Genomic DNA, 23,794 nt, shown 5'->3' on the forward strand with positions numbered 1-23,794 from the left:
ATTGTATATATTATTTTAACCAAGTTAAAATTAAGAAAATAAAAAACTACACACATCTCTATATTATGGTGTATATACAATTACATACATGATGATTTCGGTATGTATAATTACATACATGATGATTTAGGTATATATAATTACATACATGATGATTTAGGTATATATAATTACATACATGATGATTTAGGTATATACCTATACATCTATAGGTATAGGTATATATACCTATATACTTATACATCTAAATATTTCCTACGTCCAAAAATAAACTGAACTTTTGATAGAAAATAAAACACAGGCCAATTATAATTATTCAAATCATTTATTTCAATAAATATACCTATATACCTATAGATGTATATACCTATACATCTATAGGTCTAGATATATATACCTATATACTTATACATCTAAATATTTCCTACATCTCTCTGTCTAAAAAGAAACCGAACTTTTGATAGAAAATAAAACACAGGCCAATTATAATTACTTAAATCATTTATTTCAATCAATATACTCTCCCTCAGCTTCGATACAGAATTTGGCATGGTCAATTAATTCGTTAAATGAGTTTTTTACATCAGTTTTTAGGATATTGTTGAGGGTCATAGTTACTGCCACTTGAATGTTTTCAATGGTGTCATATAGCTTTCCTTTCATCAGCAAATATAGTCAGGGGAAGAGAAAGAAGTCACAGGGTGCTAAATCATGTGAATATGGCAAGTGATTAACACACAAACTTGGTTTTTGCTCAAAAACTGTCTCACAATGTTTGAACGATAAGATGGTGCATTATCGTGCAAATGTGACCAGCTGCCTGCATCACGATATTCATGCATACGTGACGAATTTTCGCTATTAATCGCTTCAAAACTTCGAGATAAAACTCACCATTGACTGTTTGGCCAGGTGCAATGAATTCTTTGTGGATAATGCCCTTGGAATTGTAGAAATAAATCAGCATTGTCTTTGCTTTTGACTTCTCCAAGTGACTTTTTTTCAGATGCCCCTCTTCTGGTGGTGTCCACTCAGCACTCTGGTGCTTTGTTTTGAGCTACTCAAAACACCACGTTTCGTCACCAGTAATGATCATTTAAAGGAAGTTTGAGTCCTTACAAGCGGTTTTAATGAGGTTCTTGCAGTGTTCAATTCGATACATTTTTTGGTCGTCGGTCAACTTATGGGGGAAGAAATCCTGAATTCAATTTACGAATTTCCAAACTCTTGGTTAAAATGTTGTGCACAGTTGATTTTGGAATTTCCAATTCATCTTCAATCAATCTCATGTACGATTTGGGGTTTACTTTGATGAAATGACTCACTTTTTGGATGTTAACTTCGCTCAGTCCAGTTTTTGGACGGCGTGGCTTTTCATCGTCCTCAAGCGTCACATGACCACTTTGAAATCGCTTAAACCACTCGTTAAACTTGAGTACGGGATAAGCATTCATCACCGTATGGTTTTTGAAGCATTTGATGAGTTTCTGTAAAACTTTTACCAAGTTTAACACAAAAGTCAATCGCAGTTCTCTGTTTGAAACTCATTTTCTGACCGTTCGTCAAAACACACTGTCACTCTTGGCACTATAACTCGGGCTTCTAATGAAATGTCACAAACAGTTGACACAACACTAATGAAGGTTGCCGCTTTCGACAACAAAAAGATACAACAGGTGACGCCACTAGTTTCTTCTATTTTCAAAAAGCTTGATTTCTTTTTGGACAGAGGGTGTGTATATATATATTATGTCCAAATAGCTCACTTATTTGGGTATCAGGTGTGTGTGTGTGTGTGTGCGTGTGTGTGTGTGTGTGTGTGTGTGTGTGTGTGTGTGTGTGTGTGTGTGTGTGTGTGTGTGTGTGTGTGTGTATTGGTGATATAATTTTCTTCAATAAAGGTTCTACAAACTGTAAAGCTACTCTTTAAAGAAACGATATAACCAGAATTATGAAAATAACAAAAATCTAAATAAAATGACAGGAAAATATAAAACATAAACTGCACACTAATTAGTGAAACTCTAAGTTAGAATTATTATTACTACTGTCATTATATGGATATCTTCAATAAGTCAAAAGATTCATTGAGGGAGACCCATGCTAACCATTATATCATCCAATACCTATCATACCTCTCCTTAAACTCATTCACTGTTAAGGAACTCATAACTACCTCTGGCAATCCACTCATTCACCATTCTCCAAGCAAAATATCTACTCTGTACACCCTTACAAACCCCATCTTACATATCTTCCTGGGTTGATCCCTTGTTTGCTCCCTACTTGTCATGCATTTAAAAATTTCTTTTGTATCACTCTAATAGAACCCCTTCAGTAATTTATAAGTTTCTATCATGTCCCTTATCCTTTACCTGTTAACTCAACTCTGCAACCCACATACCTCTAATCTATGCACATATTTAGGCACTTAATTACGAAATTGTTATTATTAGACCTAGTAACCTGTAGGGAGGAAAAAAAAATGGTGGCGGCATTGTCATTCCATGATTAGTTTTCAGTCACTTCGTTAAGTGTGAGATCTGTTATATCTATTCCTTCAATTACATAAATGATTTGTGGATATTTAGCGCGGATGGAAGAAGGGTGTGTGCGAAGTGTGACCTGAATGAGGAACTGATGAATGCAAATATGAAATTGATGACAGAAAGTGTTAGTAATGATTGTGTCGTGAGTGCACATTTGAAAGAGAGTTGAAAAAATGTTAAAAAAACAGGAAAAAAGAAAAAAAGCGATTTGAAAACGGTAACGAATGTTAAAAGGGACGAAAGTGAGGCAAGAGTGGCGGAAAGAAACGAAATTGAGAGAACAAATGAAAGTAGAAAAGGCGTGATGCAGAAATTGCAAGTGAAAAAAATCAAAATAATAAATGATAGCGAAAAAAGAAGGAATGATGGTAAAAGTTGGATGCATGTTGGACTGAAAGTACGGAAACAAAGAAAGATAAATGAGAGTGAGAGTGAGAAGAATGATAGTGAAAGTTGGACGTATATTGGACTGAAAGTATGGAAACAAAGAAGGATGAATGAGAGGGAAAGTGAGAAGAGGGGGGTGAGAGTTAGAAAGATTTAATGATAGAGAGAATGTGTCGCGAGATTCGGAAAGTGAATTGGATTGGATGAGGCAAGAAATGAAATGGATGCGGAATGAAATTAAAAGAATTCAGGTCAAAACTATTAAAATAAATCATGATGGCATGAAAGAGTTAACGAAAGATGAGTGAGTGGTGTTATATGGCGACTCCATTATTAAAGGTGTGCTAGAGGATAAAATGCACAAGGTATGTTTTCCAGGCGGTAAAATGAGTAGAGTGATTGAGGCATTGGATATGAGGCAGGAGCAAGCAAAAGAGTTAATTGTATTAATTGGTACAAATGATTTGAGAGAGAACAAAGAGCATGTCAGAATGAATATCAGGAGGCAGCTTGGAAAGATAAAAGAGAATAGTGTGACAGGAAGGGTAGTCAGTGTGTTGCCTAGGTATGACTGTAGTGAAATGAGGTGGAGAGCAAGGATTATGATTGATATTCTGGCTGAAATGTGTGAGCAGATGGGAGTACAGTTTGTTAATGTGTGGAATGAGTTTGAGGGATGAGGTGAGCTGTATGGGAGCGATGGACTGCATTTGAGTGGTTATGGTGTGAGTCGCTTGGAGAGACTGCTGCTGGAAGGTAGAGAAATGAATAGAGAGAATGAATCAGATTGAGAGGGGAGTGATGTGGAAGAGCAGGAGAGTAAGACAGGAGAGATTGAAGAAGTGAATATGAATGGGAAAGTTAGTGGTATGGGTATAGAAAACGAGAGAATGGGTGTGCAAGAAAAGCAGAGAAGTGGGGAGGCTCAGGGTGGACAGGGGTACATGGCGTGAGAAAGGTGGATGCTCCAAGAGGAGGTGAGAGCATGTGTAGGCAGGAAAGAAATGGGATGACCAGGGATCAAGAGGAAACAGATGGAATTGAAAAGGGTTCTAAAATGAAGAAGCAGAAAGGGAAATGGCCCCAGTCCAGCATGGAAAGATCACATCGAGTGAGTGAGTGGTATCAGTGGAACTAGCTGTAGATCCAGAAATGAGCTGTTGTGTTTGTATACCAATGCTAGAAGTATAAGAAACAAGGTGGATGAAATGGTTGCACTAATTGCGTCTGTTCACCCAAAGATTGTCGGAATAAGTGAGACATGGTTAGATGAGGATGACATCCTGACAGGAATAGAGATGGAAGGGTATGATATGTTGCGTGAGAATAAAAGGGGTAAAAAGGGAGGGGGAGTGCTATTGATGATAGAGAAAGAGTTATGTCCATACAAGGTAGAGAGATGCAGGAGGGAAAAAGGGCCAGTGGTTTTGAGGCAGTATGGTGTGAGAAAGAGGTGAATGGAATCAAATACTTGGTGGGATGTTGTCATAGACCTGGTAATGTGGATGGTGGTGATAGTGAAATGTAAAGTCAAATTAGCCAAGCAAATAAGAAAAGGGTGATCATTATGGGTGATTTTAATTATGGCAATATAGACTGGAATGAAGAGATAGCAACTAGAAGTAAAGAAAATGAGTTTCGTGAATATTTGAGGGATAATTACCTCAGACAGTATGTAACCGAGGACACACGAGGATTAAGGGTATTGGATTTGGTCATCTCATCCACCAATTGGTGAAAGTGACCATGAGGTGATTACCTGGGTGGTTGCCAGCAGTGCAAGGGCCCCTGTGGGAAAAGGGTATATGTGGAACTACAATGGAGTGGGGTGATTATGAAGAGCTCAGGAGACAGCTTGCAGGTGTAGCATGGAATGAGGAGTTAGCTGGAAAAGAGATCAATGCAGCTTGGAGGATTTTCAAAAACTATCTAGTAGATGCAATGTCTAAATGTATTCCAAGGGTGAGAAGGTTAAATAAGGTAGGTGTGAGATGGATGAATAAAGAGATTAAGCATATGATACAGAGAAAAAGGGCATTGTGGAGGCAGCATAAGAGAAGTGGAAGTAACCAATTTCATGAGGTCTACAAAGACCAGGCAAGGAGGGTGATTTGGTTGGTGACAGTAGCTAAAGAGAGGTATGAACAGCAGTTTGCTAATGAAGCCAAAAAGAATCCTAGGGAGTTCTTTCGATATGTAGCCAGCAAAAGAAAGAATGATTATGGAAGGATGACATTGATTGGAGGAAATGGTATAAAGACAGCTGTTGCAGAATGTGTGGTGGAGATACTTAATGAGCAGTTCATAAAGATCTTTCAATCTTGTGAATGTGACTTCGTGGAGAGATTGAGAGCAGTTGATGATGGGGAGGAGAGACTGAATGTAAGTGAGCAAGAGGTGTTTGGGCAGTTGAGTAAACTAGATGTAAATAAGGCTGTGGGACTTGATAATATATTACTGCGTATTCTGAAGGAATGTGCCAGAGAGTTGATACCTGCCTTGGCATATTTTTTTAATATGAGTCTTGCACTTGGTCAAGTTCCTAAAGAGTGGAAGGACGGCAAGATTGTGTCACTTCATAAAGGAGGTGATCGAACTCAAGCATCAAACTATAGGCCTATCTCTGTGTCAGGTGTTATGGTTAAGTTGTTGGAGAAGCTTGTGAGAATTAGGATCCAGAGTTGGGTTGATAACAATAGTATAATCTTTGATGGACAACATGGATTTGCTAAAGGGAGTTCTTGTTTTAGTAATCTACTTATTACAATAAAGTGACTGCTTCCTTGGACAGAGGAGAAGGATACACAGTAATATACTTGGATTTTGCAAAAGCTTTTGATAGAGTACCTCATGATTAGTTGACAGTCAAACTATAGCAGATGGGGTTGGATATTAGATTAGTGCATTGGATTGGAGACTGGCTATCTGATAGGTATCAACAAATTGTGTATGGGGTGCAATATCCAGGAAAAGGAAAGTCACTAGTGGAGTGCCTCAGGAGTCTGTTTTAGGGCCATTACTATTTAACTTGTATATTAATGACATTGGCGAAGATTTGGATGGAGATATTCATTTGTTTGCAGATGATGCAAAGTTGGGACGAACCATAAAGAGTAGTGAAGATGTTGTGGCCTTGCAAGAAGACGAATAAATTGAGTGACTGGGCAAGCAAATGGGGATGTGAGTTCAATGTTGCAAAATGTAAGGTTTTAAAATTTGGAAAACAAAGTTGGGATGCAGAATTTATGCATGGTGAAAATATACTGTTGGATGTAGAGGAAATAAGAGACCTGGGGATGATAGTGGATAAGGATCTAAAATTTAGGGGACACATGCCAAAATTGTGAAGACAACACAAAGACTTCTGGGAATGATGCAGAGGACACTGACGTGTAGAAGTAGGGAGATTCTTGTTCCATTGTATAAGGCTTTGATTAGGCCACACATGGACTATTGTGCCCAGATTTGGTCACCGGGTTTTCAGAAAGATGAAGAGATGTTGGAAAGGGTCCAAAGGCGACTGACTAAGGTAGTTTCTGACCTCTGGAATGTTGAATATGAGGAAAGATTGAGAAGATGTAATTTGAAGAGTCTGGTGGACAGAAGGAAGAGGGGAGATATGATAGAGACCTACAAGTTGGTAAGGGGTTGTTATAAGATTAATGGTGGAGAAGGTCTACAGAGAATAGTGGGAGATCAGGGGAGAACCAGAGGTCATCCCTAGAAACTGTATAAAGAGGGTGTGAGTAGGGGAGTGAGAGGCAGGTTTTTTTTTCGTGCAGAGTTGTGAATGATTGAAATGACTTGCCTGGGAGTGTGGTGTCTGCAAGGAGTTTGAGTGTGTTTAAGACACGGTATGATGAGATGAAATCTCTCTCTCCATTCTAACTCCAAATCCGTAGTAATCCCTAGCCTTGTCAAATTCTTGCAATCCAGTATCAATATGAACAAAATATGCAATCTTTTCAGCACAAAATGCATAACCATACATTTTGCAACATTATACTGCCGATCATTATCTTTCACCTTATTCACCGAAATAATCCTATAGGATAAGTACATCACCTTTATCAACTATTGCATCACCAGCAATCAACTGAATATCCCTCATTAAATCATTCTCTAGAATCTAATCTCTATCCAGGAATAATGAATACAATGTTCAAACACAAAGACGTTTATAAATTCACATGGTCAGCAAGATGATTGAAATCTATTATAGACTATACAATAGAAATAATAAAATAAGTAGATTCATTCTTGACGTTAGAGTCTTCCGAAGTTTTGAAATTGAATGCAATCATTATTTATATGTGTGACATCAATACAGTCTCCCCCCTCCCCAGGATGGATAACGTGCCAGTATCCATTAGAAACCGAGAACTTATGTTTAAAGTTAGCTCATTATCTGACTTCGATAAAAGAAACCTAGATCAGCAATAAATAAATGAAAAATTACAGCAGCTACCCAGAGCAGATAAATCTATTATTGAAGAGTGGAATCATCTCTGCAATATTTTAGGAGATTCAGCCTGAGAAGTCTTGGGAATGAAAAAACAATGGAAAAGAAAACAGGTCTTCATAGCTAGGACCCAGAAATTAGTAAAATCATAGATGGAAAATGGAAGGCCTATAAAAATGGTTAAATACAAACAAAATGGATGATGAAACTGAATATAAACACAAAAGAGCAATAGCATAAGAGAAACATGTAAAAGACATGGAGTTCAATGGAACAATTTCGTTACCAATTTAGAAAATAATATTGATAAACTTCAAACACATACATTTATAAGACACATGAATAATAACTTAGAGAATCAATCAAGATCAATACCATATCTTTGGAGGACTGCCTTAAATGCCATAAAATATGGACAATTGATGACAATCCACTCTCAGAACCATTATCTGCAAATAATTCACCAGACTTCTTTGCCCTTGAAGATTTAGAATCAACACTTAAACAATGCAAGAACCATAGATGCACAGAAGATGGTACCAATATGGAACTTTTCAAATTCTCTGGAGAAAACTTCAGATAAAAATTACAGAATTCATGAATAAGATCCTAAATGGCCAGAAAACTGGCAAAATGCTCATCTCCTATAAATTAATGTCGAAACTATAGAGGCATTAACCTTTTAAACACTGGATATAAAATATATTCAATTCTCTTAAAGACTAAATTAACGAAATATTTTTGAAGAGGAACAAAATGGTTTCCATAAAGGCAGATCCTGCAATGATGCCTTTTGCACTCTCAAGCTCCTGATAGAAAAAAGAAGGGAATTCAATTTAGAGACCAATATATTATTCATCGATTATAAAATGGCTTTTGATAAAGTCAATTGTAATAAGCTATTTGAAATTTTAAGAGATAACAATATTCCTAACCAGTTAATTAAAGCAATTTTCAATATATATATATATATATATATATATATATATATATATATATATGTAACAATAACCAAATTACAATAAAGATAGAAAAATACAAACTAAATACAAATTACAAAAATAGAACATAAATGCAGATGTCTGACAAGGATGTAGTCTATCACTACTCCTCTTTAATATCAGTATTAATAATATTATACTGATATTAAAGAGGAGTAGCAGGAAACCACCAGTTTTGACATTCACATATATGATTACACCAACATCGATAAATTATATTCGCTGACGATCATGTTCTAATTGAAGATAACGAAGATTCATAACAGCAAGCAGCCTTTTCATTAAATAAAATTGCAAAACCATACAATATGGAAATCTCCACTTCTGAAACCAAAGTCATGATATTTAAAGGCCAAGACCCATTAGAAACAAAATTTGCATCAACAATGATATTATACAACAGGTTAATACATTCAAATATTTAGGCTACCACTTATCTTATGAAAAAGAGAAAGACATGCAACATAAAATAACCAATTATATAAGAATAACAAAAACTATCAATCAGATATTCAATCCAAATTTATTAAGCAAGAAAACAAGAATAAGAATCCATAACTCAATAGTAAGACCTATCTTAACATATGGTTTAGAAGCCTGGGGCATAACTCAAGCAGATAGAAAAAGACTGATAAGCTCTGAAATGAGATTCATGTTCAAAACAGCTGGATATAATAGACTAGACGTGAAAAGAAATAGTGATATCTTAAAGGAACTTGAGGTGATATCTGTTTTAGACTACATTGATCTTTACAGAGTGAGATGGAGATAACATAAAGAATAGGTGAAGGAAGACCCTCCAGAGAGAATACAGAGATATCGACCTCTAGGGAGAAGGAATATAGGATGGCCTTTGAAAAGACGAAAATAAACTGTAACAGGCTGCTTGGAAAGGAAGAAAAAGAAGAAATCATTCTCTATATCATTAATATATATAAATTAAATAGTGGTCCTAGTACAGAGTTCTCGTGTACTCTATTCACCACCCTCATTTGCCTTGATTCCCTTCCATCATATACTATTCTCTGATATCTGTCTGTCGTTCATTCCCCTATGCATCAGTTGTAGGCACAAATGACTTTGATAATGAGAAAAGGAATGTTAAAAGGAATTTCAGAAAGTTGTTGGGGTAGGCATAAGTTCAAGATTTCTCTCATTGAAGGGGGTGAATGTAAATTACAGAGTTTCGTTGATAGGAGTTTCCTCCTATTATTATTATTATTATTATTATTATTATTATTATGTGACACCTCCAGGGAGTCCAAAGACTCATCGAGGGAGAGTGTGCTAACAGCATCGAATTATTGAGTCCCTTTCAACTACTAACCATGCTCAAACTTGCTTAACTTTCTTTGTGAGCGGTTAGTAGCAGGGGCTCTACCAATCGACCAACCTTTGCAAGCAAAATATATATACTGAAAATTGCTTTAATTAACTGGTTAGGAATGTTGGTATCTCTTAAAATTTCAAATAGCTTATTACAATTGACTTTATCAAAAGCCTTTTTTATAATTGATGAACAACTATCAACTAAAGAGGTAATATGACAGAAACCTTTAAGTCAGTAAGGGAATTTTAATGAATTAATAGAGAGGGAATTATAAACAGAGTAGAAAGTGTGTTGGGAAGAATCTGAAGCTAAAACTTTGGAATTTGTGTAAGAGTGTGGTGAAGGGTGTGAGGAGTAGTTTTTTTTATTGGCATCTTTAATTCATAGTATAACCAAGTGGAAAAACGTTCAACATCTATCTTGGCCACTTGTACATGGAAATATCACTTCTGCATTACTTCAACTTTGGTATCACATCTGGATTTGGTTCACACTGATGAGACCTCAATAAAGGTCGAAACTGGTCTGGGTAGTGACCCTTCCCATAATGCATAGTATTATATATGTCTGTAAGGATATGTGCTTTGCATTATTAGATACTGAGGCAAGTGATGTGAAGTCATTAGCCTCTATATAGTAGTTGCACAGTCGTGAAGATAATTCACATGCAAGCTTTGTTTTCTTACACTTGGATAAAGGATTAAACCAGGAATATAATTTCTTGGCATCTTTAATTCATAGTATAATCATGTGGAAAAACTTTCAACAAACTCAATCATTGAAACAATTTCATCTCCCTTACTTTTGATACTTCTGCCATTTGTAAATAAACGCTGCAGTTCACTTTCAGGTCTATACCTACCTATACCTACCTGGTGGTTGTGATTTCCACCTGCCTTTGCCCAATCACCTTTTTCACTGTTTACTTCATATATCTTCTCAGTCTCAACTGCAACCCCCCCCCCTCACATCCTGATCCATTTCATTCCTATGCTGATCATTCCCAACACTTTCAACATCCACACTCCCTATGCAGTGTCTCTCCCTGTTCACCAAGGCTCCTCCCATTTTCCTGTTTCTCTTGCATTCCCATTCTGTCTTCCTCTCTCTCTCTCTCTCTCTCTCTCTCTCACACACACACACAACTACCTTTTCCATTGCCAAGCACTTCAGTCTTTTCCATTCCACTCTCCTGATCATTCACTTCACCTCATACTTCATCTTCTGATCTTTTGCTTGCATCACACACTGCATTTCATTTTGGCAACAGTTTCTCCAGTTCACTCACTCCAAAGCCATTCAATTGCAATCCATCACTTTTTTGCAATTGTGTTTTCCATGCCACACATCTACAAACTGCACTTCATTCTCCTCATTCCCTGCATTCCATTGACAATGCTCTGCCAGCATATTGTTCACAATTCTTACTCTCTGTCTCACCTCACCAGTGTCATACCTTGATAACACACTGACAACCTTTCCCACTATACTGTTATCTTTCACTCTCTTAAATAATTGCTTGACATCCACCATTGCATTATCCTTATGTCCAAATAATCATTCATTCTCACTACCACCGCTAACTTACTTGCTCGTTTCCTCCTCATATCCAAAGCATGAATTATCTTGTTCATTCTTCCTCCTGGAAAGCAGACCTTATGGATTCTCTCTCTCTTCATCCGATCCTCTAATAATGGAATCTCCATACACTGCTATTCTCAAGTCATTCATCATTGAAAAACAAATGAAATTGTTTTTCATTTGAAAATAAAAAACAATTTCACAATAGTAGCATTCTTTCACCCCTCTAGTCTCACTAGCTTCTGATCCATTATTCACACTGCCTTTTGCATCCTAGTTCCCTTTGACTTCTTTCTAGCTTTGAAGGAAGTCAAAAGAGTCATTGTGTTTATCTCTCAAAGATTATAATACACACCATTCATTGCCTTCAAAACATTCAGCATTAGAGTATTCACTGTTACTCTGCAATGCGTTCCACTCATTCACCACTTGCCATGCAAAAAAAATCTCCATTCACATTCTTAACTTTTATACAGTTTGCAGGAAGCCTCTCTTTCTCTCACTACCAATTACCTTATGCAATATCTCTTTCATGTAACTGACAGGCTCCTCTCACTAACTTGTATGTCAATCATATTACCTCTTCTCCAACACCTGACAATCTCTGCAGTGCACATTTCTTTAATCCGGCATCTGGAGTTCTGGGACAATCTTAGTCAATCATCTGTACTGTCTCTGTAATGTTTCAATACCACACGGATGCCCACATCTGTGCACGGAAATAGATGTAGCCTGAGTATTGCCTCATACAGTGAAAGTATTACTTCCTTATTCATTTTAAAAATTTATGGAATTTACAACCGAGTTAAAAAATTTTTTATTATCCCAACGTTTCGATCTTCACATCAAGATCATCATCTGGAGCATACATCAATATACTAGACAAGCTGAGTTACATTATTAACTGTAAGCTAAAGAAACAATGCTTTGATCAAGTTATTCTACTGGCATGACCTCTAGTGACAAAAAAAATTACATCAAGCTAAATTCCATTTACAATGACAGGAATAAACATTCTTTCAGATGGTTTTCTATAGAAACAATGATGTCCTATTTTTAGTATTACAATTCTTATTTTTGCATTTAAGATAGTGGATTTTCTACAGTCCTGTTTATAGTTCTCCTTAGTGAGGAACGTTCCATGGGTCGAATATATACTTTCCATATGTTTGGGATTTTTAGACCATCATTACTGTTCAGATTGGGGTGGTTGATAATAATCTCACATGCTTCCTTAAATTCCCGTTCATACCATGTTTTAGTGTGATGTAGATAGCTAGTGATTTTCCAGTCAATTCTGTGTAAGGTATTCAGCGCATGATCAGAAAGGCCAGCTTCATCATAATTATTACATTTAATGTCTCTTCTATGTTCTTTTTGCCTGATAGGAATTGTGCGTCCTGTTTCTCCCATATATAGTATGTTGCAAGTACAATAAATCCGGTATACTCCAGGGTGGGATAGTGGAGGGAGTGGGTCTTTGGATTAGTTAAGCGAGCTTTTTAATTTTGCAGGAGGTTTGAAGGTGGCTTTCAGGTTGTATTTTTGTAGTACTCTGTTTATTATGTCTGATGTTCCTTTAATGTAGGGAATGGTTATAGTTTTACTGTAGTCTGGTTTGTCTTTGTTTTTTATTGAGGTTTTGTAGAGAATTTTGTTAATAGTGTTTTGGCTGTATCCGTTTTTTTGTAAAGTAATAATGATAATTTTATTTATTCATTTATTATTTTTATTATTATTATTATTATTCAGGCCTCCATGGAGTCAAAAGACCCATCGTGGGAGGTCCTTCCTAAGAAACACAAAGTCTATCAAGACTCATCGAGGGGAAGTCACACCCTAAGAAACACAAAGTCTATCAAACCACTCCTTAAACTCACTGACCGTTCTCGCTCTCACCACTCCATCAGGCAATGCATTCCATGATTCGACCACCCTCCATGCAAAGAAACCACTCCTCACCCTCTTGCTCACAGTTTCCTTTTGTAACTTCCAGGGATGGCCTCTTGTCATCACTCCTTCCTGCTGCTCAACCAAGCGAAAGAACTCCCCAGTGTCTATCCTGTAACCACCTCTCAACAGTTTAAAAGTCTCAATCATATCACCTCTCCTTCTTCTATCCACCAAACTCTGCAGTCCACATTAACTCAGCCAATCCTCATAACTAAGCTTGTACAGTCCTGAAACCATCTTTGTCATCCATCTTTGTATCCTATCCACAGTTAATTTATCCCCTTCAAATCCTGGGGACCAAATCTGAGAACAATAGTCAAAGTGTGGTCTGATCAGAGACTTATACAATGGAATGATAACCCTCTTATCTTTCCAGGTCAGTGCCCTTCTCATAATTGCAGCAATCCTCTGTGTTACCTTCACCACCTTTGCAATATCATCATCATCATCATACATATCAAGGATTTAGGCCTAGTATGGCCTGTTCCGGCCTTAGAAGTCATCATTGAATCGTTTAAGAGGACGTCCTGGTTTTCTTTTTCCAAATGGCTTGTTTTGGTAATCTTTCTGTTTTCATTCTTTGAACGTGTTCCATCCATCTATGTTTATATTTTTTAATTTTTTCTATTACTGGTTCTTGGTTTAGTTCTTTCATAATATCTTCGTTTCTTTTGTGATCAAATAGGGTATACTTTGCAGTTTTTCTCATAAACTTCATTTCTGCTGTTGTTAATCTTTGTCTTTTTGTTTTATTGTCCAGATTTCGCTTCCATACATTAAGACCGGTAGGGCTAATGTATTGTATACTTTTAGCCTGGTTTGTTTTTGAACTAGGTTTGGTTTAAATATAGAGTTAATTACTCCTGTTATTTTTAAATATTTTGCAATTTTTATGTGTATATCTTTTTCATTGTCATAAGTGATCATACATCCTAGGTAGTTAAATGAATTCACCTGTTCTAAGATCTTGTTATCTAATACTATTTTAGTTCTTGCTGGATCTTGTCCTTTAAAGGCCATAGTTTTTGATTTTTCCGTTGATATTATCATACCATAATCTGGATATCTCATTTAGATTTAAAATAGCTTTCTGTAAGTTATCTTCAGAATTTGTAATTATTATTTGGTCATCTGCAAAGAGGAGAGTGTTTAAGTTAACTGTAGGTGAAAGTTTAATTCCTTGATGTAAATTTTTACTCCATTTTATTATTATTTCATTTAAGTAGATATTAAAAAGAGTTGCTGAGAGAGGGCATCCCTGTCGGACCCCTTAGTTTATCGAGGGAAGGCACCCACTCTACAACTCTCCGTCTCCATCCCAAGTAGCCTAGTCATTAAGATACTTCATGTGTTTGCTTACACTTGGATAAAGGATTAAACAAGAATATAATTTCTTTGCAAATGTTAATTTAATTTGTAACCAAGGAGAAAACTTCCTACTGTACCTTAGATTTCTTTTTCATCTCTATCATTACTCTCCCCTCGGAATGCTTTTCCAGTTGACTCACACCAAATTCTTCAAATGCAATAAATCTCTCTTATGTAGTCTAACCTATACTTTAAATGTATCTTCCATGTTCACAAACTGCCTTTCTTCTCAAACAATGCTACCAACATATCATTCACGATGTTATACCTGGGCAGCACCTGGCCTACCTTCCTACTAAATTAGAATCTTTTATGTTCACAATAACCTCCTGATATCCATTAATCATTCTCACTTTTGCTTTCTGTCCAATCAATGATCTGCCTGAATTCTTTTCTTGACTTATTACTTAAGTGGTAGATGAACATGTTCAGGTGATCAAGGAATTTCTTCCCATAGTATGAGACCACCTCCTGACTATGAAAGGTGTGGAATTCTTTGAAAAAAAAAAAGTTCCACATCTTGAGATCAGAATTTCAGGATTATCAAACTCTAAGCCAAATAAAACCATAGTACTAATGCTAAAGTACCATTAGCCTATAGCAGGGATGTTCAACCCGTCGATCATGGAGCGATTTTTGGTCAATCTCTTGTGTATTCCTCGTTACTTACAAATTTAATTAAAATTGAAAACATAATATTTTATTTATCATTATTTTGGTGGAACCGTACTCCAGGAGATTGATGAGGCCAGGGATTTGGGAGTGTTGGTGGATAGGGAATTGAAGTGTAGGGGGCACATTGCAAAAGTGACTAAAACAGCTCACCAAATCACTTGGCTTCTGAAAAATACTTTTTAACATGCAGAGACAAACAAGTTGTTGTTCCTCTGTATCGAGCCTTGATAAGACCCCATCTGGACTACTGTGCCCAGTTATGGGCACCAGGATTTCTTCGTGATGGGGAGGAAGTGGAGAGATCCAGAGATGAGTGACCAAGATGATAGAAGGTCTTTGGAATGAACCTTATGAGAATAGGTTTTGTGGGTTGCAGAGATTGGACGATAGGTGAAGGAGGGGTGATATGATTGAGACATTCAAATTACTGAAGGGTGTTTCTATAAGATTGATCCAGAAGATATTTTTGAAAATATGACTGGTGGTGGGAGGACTAGGGGCCATGCATGGAAGCTGGGCAAGAGCGTGGTTGACAAGGGTGTTAGAGCTAGGTTTTTTACTTGTAGAGTGGTGAAAGAGTGGAATAAGCTTCCAGAGTCTGTTGTGGGTGCTACGACCGTGAATGAATTCAAGGCAAGGTATGATAGATACTGTGTCAATGTCGAATAGTTGTTCTTGACATGATGTTAGGGCCTCCCTCGATGAGTCTGTCGACTCCTTGGAGTTGCCCGGAACAATAATAATAATAATGATTTTTTACTTAGGTTAAGTCCCATGTGAATATTGTAAAATAATAAACTTTGTTTGTCTCGGTATAGTTTGTATTAGATGTTTTTGTAAATAACTCTTTCGAAGCTAACTGTATATACTACTTTAATAAGAATATGCTAGAGTGTTAAAAACAAAGGCAATGTTTTTGTCACTGAAGCTGTACATGGCGGCATTAGAAAGATTGTTATTGAAATTTGTATGTTCATGTTAGAGGTTTAATGGAATATTAACAGCACTGAGAAAGGATTAAACTAATTTTAATACTTTCAATATTTCGTCTCCATCACAGAGACATCTTCAGGGATTACAAAAACTTTTCATAACAACACACACACACACACACAAATACAATACAAAGTGAAACTAAAGTCCTATCTAGGTGGTGTGCCCTCTATGGGCATTTGCAGGTGGCCTGGGATGTAAAGAGGGATCTCTGATAATTAAAGTTTCCCAAATTTTGGGAAGTTTAATGCAACCGTATTTGTTTAAATTAGGTTGATTCCTGAGTGCAGATGCAGATTCAAAGAACAGTCTTTCTTTTTTGAATTTACTATGGTGGAGCATGGTTGTTTTTTTCCAGGAGATGCGGGATGTATCCAAAACATGGTCTGCAAGGACTTTAGTTAGATAGGACTTTAGTTTCACTTTGTATTGTATTTGTGTGTGTGTTGTTACAAAAAGTTTTTGTAATCCCCGAAGATGTCTCTGTGACGGATACGAAATATTGGAAGCATTAAAATTAGTTTTAATCCTTTCTCAGTGCTGTTAATATTCCATTAAACGTCTAACATGAATTCTTCACAGCACTTAAGCCTCAACACACATAAACTTGTATGTATGAGAAAGGCTTGCAGGCTCTAAGTGTAAACATCTCCGAAGTCAGTCAGAAAGAGTTCAAACAACTTTCCGATGGCCAGCAACTTACAATCAAAAGAAAATCGAGGTGAATAAAAGGTGTGCTGAACTTGAAACTTAAGATGAAAGACTCATACCGATTCTTTGGGGGCTGCCAAACTTCATGCGAGGTCTCAGAGCAGGCCTAATAAAAAGGGACTGAAGCAAGCAGAAGGGGTCCTGGTTCCAGAATTGCTGTCAAAGAGGAGGATGCCTGGTCCAGAGTCACCGTCAAAGAGACTGCCCGGATCCACGTTGCTTGAGAGAGGAATTTCCCGCTTCCAGAAAGGAGTTTCTCGGTTCAAGCTGTCACTAGAGAGAGACTACTTCTAGGCCACAGACAAGGTTTCAAATTGCCGAAAGGAAGAGTTCCAATTGCCAGAGAAAAGTTTCCAGGCCAGGTTAATGTCAGCCATTCACCAGTGTGTTGCGTTTTCATTACAATTTGATGAATCAAATGACTTCACTGATATTGCTCACTTAATGGTATTTATTTGCATGGTATTTCAAGATTATTCAAGTAAAGAAGAACTTTTGAAATATTATATCATTATTGGGAAGGACGGCATTTGATGAATTTGTGAAACAACACAAACTTCCGCTTTTTAAACTTGTGTCTATTACTACTGATGGTGCTCCTGCAATGATAGGTAATAAATCAGGCTTCATTTCATTATGTAAAAACGATGACAAATATAAAGATTTTTTAACGTACCACTGTATTATTCACCAACAAGTACTGTGTATTAAAAGATCAAACAAAAAAGATGTTTTGGATATTACATTTAAAATTGCAAATTCTGTTCAAGGAAAAGCTATGCAACGGCGGTTATTCGAATTATAGGCAGATGATGATAGGGAACTTCTGTTGTACAATAATGTTTGCTGGCTCAGCAGAAGTCAATTTTTAGAAAGATTTCTTGGATTAATTAAAGATATAAAAAATTTTCTTGATGAAAAAGGAGATATTTATCCACAATTGAGTGATAAAAGATGGTTGTTACACTTATAATTATTAGTAGATTTCTGTATGAAATTAAGCAATTGAAATTTAGAGTTACAAGGTAGAGATCAAAATTTAATTGACATGTTAAGTTCAATAAAAACTTTTCAACAATACTCACTTTTATTAAAGAAAAATATAAATGACCATGAATTTAGACATCTCCCATATTTATTAAATTTTTTGAACAAACTCAAGAAATGCTTCGCTATGATTTAAAAGAATTTATTCGTGAAATAGAATTAGTCGAGGAAGAAATAAATTCAAGATTTAAAGATTTTAATAAAACTGAAATGATTGTATCTTTTATGAATAATCCATTTCAAGAAAACTTGACTATCACAGAAATTTCAAATAAAATTAGTGGGCTATTTGATATAAACCAAGCTGAAGTAGAACTTAAGATAATAAACATTCAGAATAGTTTACATTTGAAATCAATACACAATGAAGTCATTTGGAAGTATGCACATGAAAAATTCCCAATATTAACTGATATTGTGTGAAAAATTCTGTTGTGTTTTGGATCAACATACTTGTCAGAATCCACTTTTTCAAATATGACTGTCATAAAAAATCAATTAAGAAACCAAATTACAAATGATCATTTGGATGATTGTCTGCGATTGGCCACTTCTTCATATCAGCTTGCCTATGAAAATATTGCCAGGTCCAAACAATGCCAAATTTCACATTAACTTTTTTTTTTTTTTTAATCAACCAGCATTTGGAGGGCGCTAGTGGGTCAGGCGCTACGAACGTGCTTTGAAGAGCTCCTGATTCAGATAAGTTTTACTAGGAATAATTAAGTATATATGCGTAATTGTTTAAGTAAGAGCGGCTGTAAACGTTGTACGCTACCGATAGTATTAGTGTGGTTTTTTTTTTTTTTCTTGCTTAAACTAAATACGAAAACGTTAATATTAGACCTAGTAACCTGCAGAGAAAAAAAAATGGCGGCTGCATTGTCATTCCATGATTTTAATTTGGATTTCAGTAGGTTCGTTAAGTGTGAGGTCTGTTATATGTATTCCTTCGATTACATAAATGATTTGTGGATGTTTAGTGCGGATGGAAGAAGGGTGTGTGCGAAATGTGACCTGAACGAGGAATTGATGAATGCGAATATGAAGTTGATGACAGAAAGTGCTAGTACCGATTGTGTCGTGAGTGCACGTTTGAAAGAGAATGGCGAGAAAGACAGGCGAAAAAATGTTAAAAAATCAGGAAAAAAGAAAAAGAGCGATTTGACAACCGTAACGGATGTTAAAAGGGACGAAAGTGAGGCGGAAAGAAACGAAATTGAGAGAACGAATGAAAGTAGAAATGGCGTGGTGCAGAAACCGCAAGTAAAAAAAATCGAAAGAATGAATGATAGCGAAAAAAGAATGACTGATGGCGAAAGTTGGACGCATGTTGGAACGAAAGTACTAAACCAAAGAAAGATGAATGACAGTAAAAGTGAAAAGAATGATAGCGAAAGTTGGACGCATGTTAGTCCGAAAGTACGGAAACAAAGAAAGATATGTGAGAGTGAAAGTGAGAAGAATGACAGTGAAAGTTGGACGTATGTTGGACCGAAAGTACGGAAACAAAGAAGGATGAATGAGAGGGAAAGTGAGAAGAGAGGGTCGAGAGTTAGAAAGTTAGAAAGATTTAATGATAGAGTGAATGTGTCGCGAGGTTCAGAAGGTGAATTGGATTGGATGAAGCAAGAAATGAAATGGATGCGGAATGAAATTAAGAGAATGCAGGTCAAAACTATTAAAATAAATCATGATGGCATGAAAGAGTTAACAAAAGATGAGCGAGTGGCGTTGTATGGCGACTCCATTATTAAAGGTGTGCTAGAGGATAAAATGCACAAGGTATGTTTTCCAGGCGGTAAAATGAGTAGAGTGATTGAGGCATTGAACATGAGGCGGGAACGAGCAAAAGAGTTAATTGTATTAATTGGAACAAATGATTTGAGAGAGAACAAAGAGCATGTCAAAATGAATGTCAGGAGACTGCTTGGAAAGATAAAGGAGAATAGTGTGACAGGAAGGGTGGTCAGTGTGTTGCCTAGGTATGATTGTGGTGAAATGAGGCGGAGAGCAAGGATTATGAATGATATTCTGGCTGAAATGTGTGAGGAGATGGGAGTACAGTTTGTTAATGTGTGGAATGAGTTTGAGGGACGAAGTGAGCTGTATGGGAGCGATGGACTGCATTTGAGTGGTTATGGTGTGAGTCGCTTGGAGAGACTGCTGCTGGAAGGTAGAGAAGTGAATAGAGAGAATGAATCAGATCAAGAGGGGAGTGATGTGGAAGAGCAGGAGAGTAAGACAGGAGAGATTGAAGGAGTGGAAATGAATGTGGAAGTGAGTGGTATGAGTATAGATAATGAGAGAATGGGTGTGCAAGAGGAGCAGGGAAACGGGGAGGCTCAGGGTGGACAGGGATACACAGCGTGAGAAAGGTGGATGCTCCAAGAGGAGGTGAGAGAATGTGTAGGCAGGAAAGTAATGGGATGATCAAGGATCAAAAGGAAACAGATGGAATTGCAAAGGGTTCTAAAATGAAGAAGCAGAAAGGGAAATGGCCCCAGTCCAGCATGGAGAGATCACATCGAGTGAGTGGTATCAGTGGAACTAGCTGTAGATCCAGAAATGAGTTGTTGTGTTTGTATACCAATGCTAGAAGTATAAGAAACAAGGCGGATGAAATGGTTGCACTAATTGCGTCTGTGCACCCAGAGATTGTCGGAATAAGTGAGACATGGTTAGATGAGGATGACATCCTGACAGGAATAGAGATGGAAAGGTATGATGTGTTTCGTGAGGATAGAAGGGGTAAAAAGGGAGGGGGAGTGCTATTGATGATAGAGAAAGAGTTATGTCCATACAAGGTAGAGATGCAAGGGGGAAATGGGGCCAGTGGTTTTGAGGCAGTATGGTGTGAGATAGAGGTGAATAGAATCAAATACTTGGTGGGATGTTGTTATAGACCTGGTAATGTGGATGGTGGTGATAGTGAAATGTATAGTCAAATAAGCCAAGCAAATAAGAAAAGGGTGATCATTATGGGTGATTTTAATTATGGCAATATAGACTGGAATGAAGAGATAGCAACTGGAAGTAAAGAAAATGAGTTTCTTGAGTTTTTGAGGGATAACTACCTCAGACAGTATGTAACAGAGGGCACAAGAGGATTAAGGGTCTTGGATTTGGTCATCTCATCGGAGGATGTAATTATCAATGAGGTATCAAATCATCCACCAATTGGTGAAAGTGACCATGAGGTGATTACTTGGGTGGTTGCCAGCAGTGCAAGGACCCCTGTGAAAAAAGGGTATATGTGGAACTACAAGGGGGGTGATTATGAAGAGCTCAGGAGACAGCTTGCAGGTGTAGCATGGAATGAGGAGTTAGCTGGAAAAGAGATCAATGCAGCTTGGGGGATTTTCAAAAAATATTTAGTGGATGCAATGTCTAAATGTATACCACGGGTGAGAAGGTTAAATAAGTTAGGTGTGAGATGGATGAATAAAGAGATTAAGCATGCAATACAGAGAAAAAGGGCATTGTGGAGGCAGCATAAGAGAAGTGGAAGTAACCAATTTCATGAGTTCTACAAAGACCAGGCAAGGAGAGTGACTTGGTTGGTGAGAGTAGCTAAAGAGAGGTATGAACAGCAGTTAGCTAATGAAGCTAAAAAGAATCCTAGGGAGTTCTTTCGATATGTAGCCAGCAAAAGAAAGAATGATTATGGAAGGATGACATTGATTGGAGGAAATGGTATAAAGACAGCTGTTGCAGAATGTGTGGTGGAGATACTTAATGAGCAGTTCATAAAGATCTTTCAATCTTGTGAATGTGACTTCATGGAGAGATTAAGAGCAGTTGATGATGGGGAGGAGAGACTGACTGTAAGTGAGCAAGAGGTGTTTGGGGAGTTGAGTAAACTAGATGTAAATAAGGCTGTGGGACTTGATAATATATCACCACGTATTCTGAAGGAATGTGCCAGAGAGTTGACACCTGCCTTGACATATTTTTTTAATACGAGTCTTGCACTTGGTCAAGTCCCTAAAGAGTGGAAGGAGGGCAAGATTGTGCCACTTCATAAAGGAGGTGATCGAACTCAAGCATCAAACTATAGGCCTATCTGTGTGTCGGGTGTTGTGGTTAAGTTGTTGGAGAAGCTTGTGAGAGCTAGAATCCAGAGTTGGGTTGACAACAATGGTATAATCTTTGATGGACAGCATGGATTTGCTAAAGGGAGGTCGTGTTTTAGTAATCTACTTACTTATTACAATAAAGTGACTGCTTCCTTGGACAGAGGAGAAGGATACACAGTAATATACTTGGATTTCGCAAAAGCTTTTGATAGAGTGCCTCATGATAAGTTGACAGTCAAACTAGAGCAGATGGGGTTGGATATTAGATTAGTGCATTGGATTGGAGACTGGCTATCTGATAGGTATCAACAAGTTGTGTATGGGGGTGCAATATCCAGGAAAAGGAAAGTCACTAGTGGAGTGCCTCAGGGATCTGTTTTAGGGCCATTACTATTTAACTTGTATATTAATGATATTGGCGAAGATTTGGATGGAGATATTCAGTTGTTTGCAGATGATGCAAAGTTGGGAAGAACCATAAAGAGTAGTGAAGATGTTGTGGCCTTGCAAGAAGACTTGAATAAATTGAGTGATTGGGCAAGCAAATGGGGGTGTGAGTTCAATGTTGCAAAATGTAAGGTTTTAAAATTTGGAAAACAAAGATGGGATGCAGAATTTATGCTTGGTAAGAATATATTGTTGGAAGTAGAGGAAATAAGAGATCTGGGAGTGATAGTGGATAAGGATCTAAAATTTAGGGGTCACATCGCCAAAATTGTGAAGACAACACAAAGACTTCTGGGAATGATGAGGAGGACACTGACGTGTAGAAGTAGGGAGATTCTTGTTCCATTGTATAAGGCTTTGATTAGGCCACACATGGACTATTGTGCCCAGATTTGGTCACCTGGTTTTCAGAAGGATGAGGAGATGTTGGAAAGGGTCCAAAGGCGACTGACTAAGGTAGTTTCTGACCTCTGGAATGTCGAGTATGAGGAAAGATTGAAAAGATGTAATTTGCAGAGACTAGTGGAGAGAAGGAAGAGGGGAGATATGATAGAGACCTACAAGTTGGTAAGGGGTTGCTATAGGATCAATGGTGGAGAAGTTCTACAGCGAATAGTGGGAGATCAGGGGAGAACCAGAGGTCATCCCTGGAAACTGTATAAAGAGGGTGTGAGTAGGGGAGTGAGAGGCAGGTTTTTTTCGTGCAGAGTTGTGAATGATTGGAATGCCTTGCCTGAGAGTGTGGTGTCTGCAAGGAGTTTGAATGTGTTTAAGACCCGGTATGATGAGATGTGTGTGAGATAAAAGGACCTCCTAGATGAGTCTTTGACTCCATGAGGTCTTGTTTAATAATAATAATAATAATAATTTCCTGTAACTTGTGAGTTTGTAATCAATCTGTTGTTTTTTCTAACTTTGGTTTTCCAAAATAAAGAAATAAATATTTTATTCCAATATATATATATATATATTTTTTTTTTTGTTGTTGTATTAAAATAATTAAAAGTGCTAAATAAATTTTTAAATACACAAATAAAGTTTTTAGTGTTTATTTGTGCATAATCAGATATCAAGTTGAGGGAACATGATCTATATAAGAGAGTAGATCGCCGAATAACTTTTATATAAGAGAGTAGATTGCCGAATAACTTTTTATAGAAAAGTAGCTCACATAGTAAAAAAAAGGTTGAACATCACTGGCCTATAGTATA

The 23,794-nt window shown here is 37.0% G+C and overlaps 1 protein-coding gene across 1 annotated transcript in view; it reads right to left on the reverse strand.

Moving 5' to 3' along the window:
* LOC150103937 (voltage-dependent calcium channel type A subunit alpha-1-like) overlaps positions 1-23,794 on the reverse strand; it is a 1,762,795-nt gene that overhangs the window by 1,156,480 nt on the left and 582,521 nt on the right. The gene's annotated exons all lie outside the window — the stretch shown is intronic.

This window comes from Typopeltis vanoorti, chromosome 8 (genome assembly GCF_054136105.1).
Source record: "Typopeltis vanoorti isolate ZY-2024b chromosome 8, IOZ_Tvanoo_1.0, whole genome shotgun sequence".
NCBI classification, from domain to species: domain Eukaryota; kingdom Metazoa; phylum Arthropoda; class Arachnida; order Uropygi; family Thelyphonidae; genus Typopeltis; species Typopeltis vanoorti.